Source organism: Archocentrus centrarchus, chromosome 17 (assembly GCF_007364275.1).
Source record: "Archocentrus centrarchus isolate MPI-CPG fArcCen1 chromosome 17, fArcCen1, whole genome shotgun sequence".
NCBI classification, from domain to species: domain Eukaryota; kingdom Metazoa; phylum Chordata; class Actinopteri; order Cichliformes; family Cichlidae; genus Archocentrus; species Archocentrus centrarchus.
The window spans coordinates 18877459-18888690 of NC_044362.1; positions in this window are offsets into that span (position 1 = coordinate 18877459).

Consider the following 11232-nt stretch of genomic DNA (forward strand, 5'->3'; position numbering starts at 1 on the left):
GTTACTTAAAGTTGCTTAAAGCGGAAGGCTACTTTGTATTTCAGCAGCCACTTGAGAATTTTCATTCTTTTCTTTAGAATTAATAAACCAAACCCTGGAGGTGGAAGAGCTGAAGATATTAAGATTTTCACTGCAAGTGACTAGAATGGACAAGTTTAGAAATTAGCTCCTGGGTTTGTAGACAAAGTTAGAGAGGCAAGACTGAGCTGGTTTGGGAATGTGGAATTATTGGACAAAGGATGTTGAAGATGGAGCTGCCAGACAGGACGCAAAGAGGAAGACAACAGAGAAGATTCTGGGATGTAGTGAACGAGAACATGCAGAGGGTCAGTGTGACAGAGGAGGATGCCTGGGATAGGGTGAGATAGAGGCAGATAATCTGCAGAAGAAGAAGAAGGTCAGACACATTACCATGCTGTTCACATGTGGCTCTTCTGTGGTCTGTTGGATGCTATCAAAACACTGTAGCAAACTTGTACAGAAGAAGTCCAGAGACTCATTCACAGTTTTGTAGTCTTGTCACCATCTAGCTGAAAGATCACTAAACTCAGTGATATTTACTTTCACCCCATAATCATCAGCACTGACTAGACCTTTAGAATCACCATCCCAGCCATCGAGGAATGTTCATGGAGCACTAGCAAGCTTTACCCACACATTCTCATAATGTTTTAATAAAACCAATGATGGTTATCATTTACATTTATAATGAATGTTCCTGTAAGGTTAAAAGTTTAATGAATGCATACCCTTATGATGGCAGCATTCTGAGGATGTTGTTGAGGTGCAGGTCCTACAGTTTCACATAACAGTCAAAAAAGATCCTCAACACAACCTCGTGAAACTGTTTTCAGGATGTTACTGAGGCCTGAGACGCCAGAATGTCTGTTGCTGTTTTTTGTTAACAGAAGTCAAATAGTTCTCCTGTAGCAATCTGAGGATGTTTTGGGATGTTGTTGAGGTAATGCATCATGAAATGTTCTTATGCTCTCATGCATAGAGATACAAAAATTTTTGAAATGCTATTTAGACTGCCATGAAACAGCATGTCTGCAATAATGATTACAGCACAGCTGACTTGACACCTTTAACTTGAACATTAACAGTCTGATGAGTCTTTGCACCCTCTGGTGCAAAACTATTCATAGTCCAAGTGACCACTCCCTTCAGGCTGCTAAACTATAGGTCTGTTAATTCTTTGGTGTGGTGGCAAAATCTAAACCGTTATCTTGGGGCTATCCTACACTGGTTGGAGAAATAAAAAAACAACAGAAATGTGCACAATTTGTCCAGTCTTGAGCAATAAATAAGCATTCATTCATATTCTGAGCAGTTTTTCCGTTTTGCAGTCAAAGAAAACCCAACAGTTTTATTAGTGACACGTAACATCCTTTACAGCTCATCAGTCTACCTCAACACTAAACAGACAATCATGCACTATTTAGTGCATGTTTGTCATGCACTGAAAGTTTCCCATTTGTTGGACTGTGGGAGGAAACTGGACCAGCCTAAGGAAACCCACAAAGACCCCGTAAGAACAGGAAAGCTTTTATCATGTCATGATCAAAGTTTGTAGCTTTTGCTGTAAAGCAGCACGACGCACGAAACCTCACGTAACTGGCTCCTATCACTGACAAACCCACGCTTTCACAATCAGCAAGCTGTAGTTTCAAACCATTTAATCGAAACCATTTAATCACCTATTTATATGAATAGTTTTTTTTTCAATTTACTTTTAGGAAAAGGAATTAGATTGACAAATGCACACACTAGCTGTATTCAAAGTAATAATGTGCCACTTGTTGGATATAACTGCCACAAATGCAGTACTTTTCGTCTTCTTCTTTTTCAATATCGGTTGTCCTACTTTTGTATACATTTAGTTCAATTCTTAATATATGAGACTGAAACCCAGTAATGCCACATCACTAGTTGCATAGTCGCATTGAGCTTCATAACCTTCCTACAATAGTTTTGTGGCAGATTGTTATCAGAAGAAATAAATTTGACTCCTGTGGAGAAATTAATTGTCCAGACAAATATTCTTCAGTAAAAACAAAGTGCCACAGCAGGTATTGTAACAGTTGAAAATGGCAGAAATCATTGCTTTTCTGTGTGACGTATTACATATGTTCATGCAGTTCTAACTTGATGATGTTTTATTTTTTTCAATCCAGGATCCAGGTCGTACTAGAAGAAAGGCACCTCAGCTGACCTCACGTCACTCAGTCAGTGTTTTATTTGTACTGTCCTGCAGATGGCAGTATGGCTAGCCAAAAACCCCTTGCTCTGATCATGGTGGTTTCTTGCACTTAAGTATACACACTTTGGCAGTTTCCAAATGAAAGGTTTTCTTTACCATTTTGGAGCAAGGAATAATAACTAAAGAATTACGTATTTCTGTGTAAGGGTTATTTTTTGTGTGTGCACTTCACTGTCCTTGATTGTAGTGGAAGTAGGCCAAACAGGGAGCAAGCAATCACAAAGCTGTCACATTCATGCAGCCTTTATGTGGTATGGTAATGTCATATTTTTGGCTATGTTGATTACATATTGATATTTCCTGACTGCTGCTTTATATTACTTAAAAGATGGGTTTGTTGGTTAGATAGAACTAATGGAGCTGAACAGATACAACTCAGACTCTGGCCATATTTGTCCTGTGACTTGCAAGAAGCAAAGAGATAGAATTTTATATGCAAAATAATTCCAGGATGCAGAAAATGAACAATAATAACATGGAATTCTGGAGCACTGTCATGTCCCAGAGAAGATTTTAGCATTGTAACACATCTCAGAAAATGCCTAATTTCTGACAACAATAAGCGCTGATAGGCGGACAGCTTCTTGGTTGTGTAGAAAAGACTCATGTCTACCCACTCATGTGGGTGGTATCTGCACAGCACGTTAGGAGAGTTTACTGTATGAGTTGCCTTTTTGTGGTGATTTCTCATCTTGCACAGAAAGGATTATTTTTAAGATTGACCAAGCTATTGCCCTAAAGTATGTTATTACTACTTTATACTTCTAACTAATTACCAAAATAAGAGGTTGTGCAGGAATTTTCCTGCGCAACCTCTCCAGGGTTTACAGAAAGTGGTCTGAAAAAGAGAAAATATCCAATGAATGAAATGTTACTTGTTATTAAACAGCACAATTAAAAGAGCAGCAGTGTTATGATATTTAGTTAATTCATATTGATGATAATGGCTACGATCAGTTCTTTAAGAGGATACGCCATGTTGTCTGATCTGCTGCCAGGTCCCTGAGCCCTTTGAGATGTGAAAGAGTCTAAAGGGGGCCCATTCCAACTTCCTCTATGCCAGTGTGAGTAAGCTCCAGCAGGTTGGTGCAGTGCCACAATGTCTGCCTTGGTACTTGTTGCTGCCTTCGCCCGTAAACTCTAAAGCGCCCTGTGGTGGGGCTTCAGGGTCCATGCGTAAAACATGACCAAGCACAGAACATCCTTCTCTGTTACAACAGTGAACCTCTGTCCATCGAGGTCAAGAGGCAAGGATGGTCATTCATATTGCCACCTTTCATAGATTTTATATTTGTTTTTATATTAACCTGCTCCACCTTATGAAACATCTTCACATATTTAGAATAGTGCATTATCAGCTGATCTTGCACAGATCAGTGATGCTGTGAGCAGTTAAATAGAGCAATGTTTCAACCCTTCCACTAATGCACCAATCTCATAATATCTCATAATAATGCATTCATCACCTTTACTTCATACATCAGTTGAAATTCACAAAGCATGCTGTTCAGTACTGAGGATAAGGTGTTTGAAAAATCAGTCAGTGGAATCTGTAACAATATTTATTAGTTTAGTTTTTGAATAAAAAAGCAAACAAACATTTTAATCTGCCATAACATCAGAATCCTTTATTTGGTACGGGTACAAAAGTGCTCAGGAGCACTTTAAGGACTTCTGGTTCTTGATGGCTTATCCAATAAGGATCACATAACATGATAGAAACCTACAGGAGAGCTACTGCATTTGGATGAATTAACCATGTGATGAGACATCTCAAATGCTGTTTAAGTATAAAAATATCATTTTGATTCCAACAGCATCATTATCAAAATGTCTTAATATATTCTGCTCACTTCCACAGTCAATGACCGTATATGCACACTAGGGTTTTCCCCAGTTCAGGTAACATTTGTGTTATTGTTACGGGCCCCAGGGGTGGTGCCACCATAACAAAAATGATTTCCCTGCAAATACAGGTAACATTCAGGAGCAATGAAGACGCAGTGCGCTTGGTTTGCCTTCCAGATTGCATCTGTTTAGCGGGCGGAAATTCACCCCCTAAAGCAACCGGGGTGCATCTTCCCTGGAATCAGCAGTTCCACCTGAGGTGTTGCTCCAATTTTACTGTCCTTCTGTATAGTCCATGTTGCACAATAAATCGGCACAAATATTGGTCATGTTTCCCAAAAATATTTTGAGTCTTTGTTGCTGGAAATCACAGGTAAGCAAATTAAATAAATGAAATTAACAGATTAACACAAAAGTGGCCACACATTTTGGGTGTGCCACATGCTCCCCAACAAACAAAAGTGGCTCCCGACACTTGCTGTTAATAGTCCAAATTCCTTTTACCTCTTGAACCAGGTTTCAACTCCTATATGATACATATAAACACACATTACAAATTTATAACAGTATCACATGAACAAAACCTGTCAGATGTCTTTCTCGACCTTAACAACAGTAGATAGAATGATTAATTGGTGAGTATCTGACAGGCATGGTGTGAGTGGGTTGGACTGAATACCAGTAAGATTGTGGGTACTGGCACGTGAAATATTGGCTGTACTCCTATGGAGCCAACAACCAAACGTGGCTGATAAGTTGGCTGACCAAGGGAAGAGTAGGTCAGCATCTGGCCAGGTCGCCTCTCCCTTGTAGATCTCCTCAGTGGAGGCTGGAAGTCTGGTTGACACTCTTGAGTATTTCCCCTTGAGTTGTTTGTCTGAAGCACCTGCTGTGCTTCGCCAAGTTGGGGCTCCTCAGCAGAGAGCAAAATCTCATTTTCCTCCTCTTGCTCTATCTCTCCTATGTTCATGCTTTCAGACTCAGATTCCACAGGGATGTGCTCCTCCAATAGATCTCCAGGTGTCTCAGCGGTACTCTGTAGCCTGCTTGTGGTATCCTGCCCATACATGTCCGAATTGGCCTGCACTTGTTCTCTTGGTACCCGTAGCCAGTAACGGGGTGCCTCCCCATCCATCTCGGAATCACTTGTGTCACTGTTCTGTCTTTGTTCGACAGTTTCCAGTGGTGGATTTGACTTTCCTTTCCTCTTTTGAGGCTTATCAAGCATGGCAGACTCAGTTAGGTCTATTGGCAGATCATTAACTTGGAGTAACAAGTTTCTATGGAGGGTACGAGTGGGGTGACCCTTCTTCTCAGGACTGACTTTATAGACTGGGTTATCCCCAACCTGCTCCCTGACAATGTAAATGGCTTTCTCCCAGTATGGTTTCAGTTTGCATGGACCTCCCCTTTCTGAAAGGTTGCGAACAAGAACCCTGTCCCCAGGCTGCAGAGTCACACCTCTGTTCCGTTTGTCATAATAGTGCTTTCCTTTTGCACTCAAATGTTGGTTGTTAATGCTGGCTATCTTGTATGCCTCAATCATTTTCTCTTTCTATCTTTTTGCATATTCACTTTGAGTGCATGTCTCATCCTCAGTTACCAATCCAAAGAGAAGGTCAATAGGCAGACGTGGATGGCGGCCATACAGAAGGTAATATGGAGAGAACCCTGTTGGCTCATGTTTGGTGCAGTTATATGCATGAACGACGTGAGCCAGGTGATCTTTCCAGTTTTCTCTCTCTTTCTCACCCAGTGTCCTGAACATCTGTAGCAGAGTTCGATTGAATCTTTCTGCGGGGTTGCCCTGAGGCTGGTATGGGGAAGTTCTGGAATGGTTTACCCCAGACAGCTGTCTGAGTGCCCTGAACAACTCATTCTCAAACTCCCGGCCCTGATCATGATGGAGCTTAGCTGGGTACCCAACTCGCAGAATGAAATCACTGAAGATTCGGTCTGCAGCTGTCTTTCCAGCCTTGTTTCTGGTGGGATATGCCTGTGCAAACCTTGTGAAGTGGTTGACTACAACCAATATGTATTCGTACCCACCTTGGCTGGCCTCAAGGTGCAGGAAGTCAATGCACACAAGCTCTAGTGGTGAGTTTGATGTAAGGCTTCCCATGGGTGCTTTGTCGGGCAATGCTGGTTTTTTTTGCTTTATGCAGCGACATCTTCTGGTGATGTATTCCTCAACCTCTCTTTTCATAAAAGGCCAATAAAAGCGGTCTCTTACTAGGCCAAGGACTCTTTCCACCCCAACATGTCCCATATGAGAGGATATGTTGCTCCAATTTTACTGTCCTTCTGTATAGTCCATGTTGCCAGTGGCGGTTTCTGATATGGGCGACATGGGTAGCCGCCCAGGGCGGCATTTCATCTAGGGGGGCATGACCGCCCCCCTCCCCCCAACGAATTGCGATTGCCGCAGCAGCGCCTACCGCACTACTCCACTTGTGGGGTAATGGGCGCCCTCTGCCTGCTGTGTATTGCATGTAGCTTTCTGCCATGGTCAGACAGGTTGTAACAGAAGGAAAGGGGCAGGCGGGGGATTCTCTCTCTGTCTCGCTGTCACTGCTTTACTCGATCGTCTCACACACACACACAGCGCTGCCCCGCCCCCTTCTCCTCTCAGCCTGGGGTGCGAGTCGAGTGAAGCAGTGATGGCGTGAGAGTGAGACAGTCAGCTGGGTTCATTCATTCATGCCTGTACAGTTTTAGCCTGGTTACAGCCAACAGTAACCGCTGAATTATAAATAAAGGCGACTTTTGCTGGCAATCTCTCGCCAAACCTTTCATCCTCACTGACACTGCCATAACAAGATTAATGCGAAGTGTATGTACTAATATTGAAAAGTTTTGCGAAATCTCGCAAAAGTTTTGCGAGATATGCAAAACTCACTCTTTTTTTTTTTTTTGTCCTCCCATGTTTTTTTCCCCCATGTTCCACAGAATGAATCTGTGCATCTAATAAAATTAGATGCACACAACTGATAGAGCACAAAGCCCATTTCATTTATAATACTGTAAATATGGTCATTAATTCACAGTATTTGTGTGAACCCAAATCCTGATGAAAAAAAGAACACAAATACAAATCTAGACAAATGGTGACAAATGTTAGTGGATGGCGCAGTGTTGCCAGATTGGGCAACTTGTGAACACATTGGGCTGGAAAATTATATAGATATATCTATATAATTGTAATATTATATAGATATACAATTTTACAATAAAAACTTCCTAAAAACCTACCAAATATGGTGAAAAGCAGCCAAAATTTTAGCCACCCACTTTTCTCTGCCCCGTGTGTGTATATGCGAGCTAGCGCGGGAGACGAGCGCGAAGGAAAAAGTGTGTTCGGTGGCGGTGGAAAAAGGAATAAAAGTTCTGTTGCTAAAATCCTTCGACTTGCTGCATTTCTCCGCCTTGCTGAAGCTGACCCACATGGATGAGCAAGTTAGTTACCAGCCACGAGCCAAGCGAAGTAGAAACCAGAGTTCTCCCTACTACGTTTAGGAGCCGCGATCTGGTCGAGGTAACACACTATTGCGGGATAGGGGGTTATTGTTGTCTGGGAAAGATGAAAGATTATTTCACAGTATTTAGATACACGTATTACAGCGTCAGTGACCCTATGGCCTTGGCGGAGGTTTGCGCTCTCTGAGTGCTTCTAGTTAAATATATATCACACCTGGTGCTATTAACATGAGTTTCAGTGGAGGTTTTGTTGTGTTGGGCTGGCAACTGTCAGTCAGATCTGACAACCCTGGGGATGGGCGGTGGTGATAACCTATTCTGCTTCAGTGCGAATTACGGCAGATGGAAAGGAAAAGGTCAAAGCCATCAGGTGCGCAGTTTAGGAAAACAAGAAAAGAAGAACAGGAGAAACAAGCAAAGATGAAGGTAAGCAGAAGCTGTGTAATATTTCAGTTTCTTCCATGTTTTTTCAAATAAAATTTAAAAGAAATTCTGAGTGTGCCTGTGATGGTGGGGAGACCTTCTGTTAAAACATGTCTGTCAGACCATGGCAGAAAGCTACACGCACCACACCGCAGGTGCTCATTACCCCCCAAATGGAGTAGTGCGGTAGGCGCTGCTGCGGGGGGTTGGGTCGGGGGGGGGGGGGGGGGGGGGGGGGGGGGGGGGTGCTCGCCCAGGGCGCCAAACAGGCTAGGACCACCACTGCATGTTTCACAATAAATCAGCACAAATATTGGTCATGTTTTCCAAAAATATTTTGAGTCTTTGTTGCTGGAAATCACAGGTAAGCAAATTAAATAAATGAAATTAACAGATTAACACAAAAGTGGCCACACATTTTGGGTGTGCCACATTATATACTTCTCCTGTATTCCCTCCAGACCACTTTGATGTCCATGTTGGCATGTTGAATTTTAGCATGGACATTAATTTCTCTCCACCCTCAGCGGCCATCTCATTTAATTCTTTTAGAACACCGTTACACCTTGAATGAGGCTTTCATCTCAAGCTTCAGCTCAATCAGTTGCAGCCACTCTTTGTGTGTTGGTTTATGTGTGTGCGAGAATTCATGCATGTAAGAAAGAAGAAGAGCCAGTGGCACACAAGGCAATATCTTCACTGAGTGTAATTCTTTTGAAGATAATTTATTTCTGCCTTTAGAATGCAAAAAAACTACTGTTTCCCTTTCTGGGGGGCATGCAATATCGATTTCTAATTAAAAACAGCGTATCATTGGTGAAATTGGCAACTATTGCTTTTGAAAGTGAATTTTAGATGGTTTAAATGGAGACTAATCCCACAGAGAACCCGGTTGCTGGAACAACAAAGATTCTGGTTGAACCTACTCAGCCTCACAAGTTTACAATGTTGTGCACTGGTATTTCCACATCCACACATTTTTGCTGTATGGGCTCTGATCCCTGTGATATTTGAAAGGAAACATGGATGAAGGTTATGGTTCTGCCTCTGATTCATAACAGTTTATGATTGCAAAGCAGTTTATGTTAAAATACTCAATTTCAACAGAGTTAACCAGTTCCTGACTGGCAGAAAGCTCCAGACTCTGACTTTTATGTGCAACAGATGAACCACCTTTGTTTTGTCTGCAAACAGAAGCCAAACTGGGAGGTCAGTTATATTTTTAAATTGTGGAGGATACAGAACTTTTGCATTAAAAAGAGTAACAAGGGCAAATGTTTTTAAAAGACCATCTGGGTATGTCAGACTTTGCTGATTAATTTTGCTCTCTCAATCTACTCCAAAAGTAGTGTGGCCATCAGATGGGTGTAATTTAAAAAAATGCCCTGATGGGGGTGGGTGTTTCTGCAAAATTCTCAGCACCCCATTCTGCAATTTTATTTTATTTGTTTTCCTTTTTTTTTTTTGAATTATTTTTATAATTTATTTAAAAAAATGCTTTCCTTTGCAATCTCTGGACCAGCTGATGCATCAGTCAACACTGATCAGAGGACACCTGCCTACTCACACACACACACACACACACACACACTGTGTGTGTGTGTGTGTGTGTGTGTGTGTGTATATATATATATATATATATATATATATATATATATATATATATATATATATATATATATATATATATATATATATATATATATATATATATATATATATATATATATATATATATATATATATATATATATATATATATATATATATATATATATATATATATATATATATATATATATATATATATATATATATATATATATATATATATATATTTTTTTTTTTTATTTATTTATTTTTTCTGTTTCACTGAAAAATACATTTTGCTGAGAAAAGGATGCTAGGATACTAAGCTGTAATGACCACCAGTGGCCCGGTTGCCCCTGGAAGACGGGCCCGCCGTATTGACGTCATTAATTTGTGTAGTTTTGGAGACTGGCACTGCAGCCTGTTGTAGTGAAGCTCGTCTCGTCTCACTGAGTACTCATTTCCAGTCAGTGGGATAACGCTGCTGTTTTGTAGCCACTGATGCGATGACCTGCTGCCGAAAGGAGTCAGCATCTTTGCTGCATTTTTTGGCACCCGCAACTGTGCGTGAAGAAAAGGCTGAAACTTTTTACTGGGACATTAGTGGACACAGATTTGGGTAATTTAACTCTTACTCGCCAAGGTAAGACACATTTATTGTCGTTCTATAAAACGAGTGACAAAATGATCCGTAATGTCAGCCTGAACTGTAACAATATCGACTACCATTTGTTGTGAACTAGAAACATTTTAAAGTTTTTTGCAACTACCTGACTTGCGGCTTTAGGAGACGGTGCTCTAGCCGCATAAAAATCCTTAGATGCGCTTTGCATAGTATTTATATAACATGCAAAAGTTGAACTGAAACAGAAAATTGTAACCTTCACGCAAAAAGGCTGACTGGCATTTAAACAGTAAGATTCATCACTCGTTAAGGGTGTCCTTTCCTTTTGTCCGACCCTGCTTAGATAAGCGATTAGGAACGTGGATGGATGGAGTTTGTTCTTCATTTGGTATCGTCAGTCCTGACTCCGACTAACTTACCTATGCTTGCCTTACTTAAGTACCCTTATTATTAGTAAACGAAGACGTAAGCGATCTGCGTCTGTTCAAACCACCTGCGTTCTCTCCGCGGGGTGGAAAGCAGAGAGAAGTTTCACAAGTTTCACAGCATGAACTGCGCTCTCTTTCTACGTGAGTGAAATGTGTTAAAGCTGATGGACTGAAGCTCTCAAAAAATTCAGGAATAAACAACACAGGTTTGCATTTGTGTGAGCCAATAACGATGAGGTCTGCGCCTTTACGCACGGATTGTAATTACTGTTTAAACTCTATCCGACTGTGCCTCGGGCAGATCTGTGGGCTTTTACGCACAACCACCTGAGCGTTACTACTCGTGCTCCGTTGGGAGGGGGTGATGGCCGGCGGGGGGGGGGGGGGGGGGGGGGGGCGGGTTCCATCTCGTTGCACTTTCTCAAAAAGAATGTGAATCACGCCAAAGTATGAATTGCCACTGCATTCGCATTATAAATGCTTAATTACTGAAATGTTTAGAGACATGACACAGGCCCATGTTTTGTTTTATTTTTTTTATAATAACGTGATGTAAATCTTAAACATTATATGAGTGC